The 2,066-nt window shown below is 46.0% G+C and overlaps 1 protein-coding gene across 6 annotated transcripts in view; it reads left to right on the forward strand.

Moving 5' to 3' along the window:
• LOC308570834 (uncharacterized protein) overlaps positions 1–2,066 on the forward strand; it is a gene marked incomplete at its 5' end in the record, with an annotated part of 75,013 nt that overhangs the window by 22,980 nt on the left and 49,967 nt on the right. The gene's annotated exons all lie outside the window — the stretch shown is intronic.

The following is a 2,066-nucleotide window of genomic DNA, read 5'->3' on the forward strand; positions in this document are numbered from 1 at the left end:
CCATCTAGGATGGGGCGCAAAACCTGACCCACCTTGGGTGCCAGCAACCCACGTTACACCACTGGATGCTGCCTTTTCCTTTTAATGAGCAAGGAGTCAGGCTTTATTTCTGATCTCCAGTGTTGGCTCTTCAGTCTTAAGACTGGAAAACTAAGTCCCCTTCTGAGAGGCTTTAGGGCCATCTCCGGCCACACCCCTCCCCCTCCTTCCACTCCAATCTCAGATGTGGAAACTGGCAGCAGACCTCCCTCTCACTTCTATGTCTCTTTTCCCTGGTGACTTGTGGGTGGCAGAGCAGAGCAAAGATGAGGACTCTCCATGACTGCTGGCCGTCCAGGCTGGAGAACTTGCCCAAGAACAAACTCGGGAAGTTCAAGCTCGAACTCCACCAAGAACATCCCCTGAAGGTGTTTGAAGAAAGCAGCAGAGACTGTGGAGCTCAGCCATCTCATGCTGAATTACTACACAGAATAAAGATTGATTCCCTTTGAGTGTCTCCATTCCACTAGGTTTCTGTTTTGCCTCTTAAATTTATTATTGTTTCTGTTTACAACAAGTGTGCCTCCCCATCTTGAATCAAAGGCTTCTTCCTTCCTCTACTGTGCAGTATTTGCAAAAGTCCTTTTTTGCTTTTGCTACAAAGATTGGGAATATTTTACAGTCAAAAAGTAAACCCTTGACAATGGGCTTCAGATGGGTTGAGAGAGAATTAAGTTTCCTGGGTGTGATACCCCTTCCCTCCTGATTCAGGTTTGGTTAAAGAAACTCACTCAGTATCAAGAGCAAAGCCCCTCTTTGCAGAGATGCCTATGGATGGATTGCAATGGACCTTCACCATCTGAATTTATGTTCCACTGGGAAATGCTTGTACAGGAAATATCAGCTGGTTCTCTATACTGTGTTAGACCCCAGGGTATGAAGCCAGAAAAAGGCTACCGGTAGATGTTGTTCTCAGTTTCCTGAGTGGACAAGGCTACAGCATCATTAGAGTTTCCCTTCTTAATTCCTACATTTGTATTGAAAAACTAAACTAAACTGAGACTGCAAAAGCTTCCAGTAGGTGGAATCCCCAGAGTAAAGCTTCCCCTGAAGACCCTAAACACTTGTCAGTAAAAACGGTCTCAATGCCATAACTGCAAACAGAATTAAGGGCAGAAGCACATCTGAAGGTAAAACACAAATACACCCAGTAGTAAAAAGATAATCATTTGAGGCCCTCCTCTGTGTGCCTCCTCCATGAGAGGTCTGGAGGGTGGCAAGATGAGAAAGGGGCCTTCTCTGCAGTGGCTCCCCATTTGCAGAATGCTCTTGTACCTTCATTATACCCCTTTAGGCACCAGGCAAAAACGTTCCTCTTTAACCAGACCTTTGGCTGATTAATATCCTACAACCTTTTAAATGTGTTTCTGGAAGGCAGGGTTATTGTTTAGTTTTAACTATTTGTTTTGTGTTTTTATTCTGTATTTTTATGCTGTGAACCACCCTGAGATCTTGGGATAAAGGGCAGTAAGTAAGTAAGTAAGATTGTCTATTGCCACCTTAGAAATGGAGACATCCACTTTTTATTACAGTATTTCACAAGTTGGGGTGTGGAGTGTTTTGTTTTTGTTTGTTTTTTTGTGACACACATAAAGATATGTACAACGATGTCCCAGCTGTGTACCTTTCCTACAAAAGAATCAAAATGATGGAGCTTAGAAATATGGTGTGCTTGGTCCAGGGTGCAGGTCAGTCCCATAGGGATGGTAGATGGGGGAAGACCACGGCAGAGCTTGCACAGTACCTGTTGGTCAATGCGGTCACACATACGCTATTTTCCTATTGGTGAGGGCGAGGATCGCGTCACCCCAAAGCCCCTGAAATGACGTGAGTCCATACCTCTTGGGGGCTACAGCCGCGTCGGCTGCTCGCGCTTTCTCACAACCCCCTCCCAGCTGCAGATCCCGTGCAAAAGAAGAACGAAAGAGAAAGCAACTCCTCTCTGCTCCGGAATAGCAGGACGTTTCTTAGGGCAATCCCACATGCCCCTGCCCGTGGACGTCTTTCGTAGGCTTCGGGGTTGTGGC

This window comes from Podarcis bocagei (genome assembly GCF_964188305.1).
Source record: "Podarcis bocagei genome assembly, chromosome: 13".
NCBI lineage: Eukaryota > Metazoa > Chordata > Lepidosauria > Squamata > Lacertidae > Podarcis > Podarcis bocagei.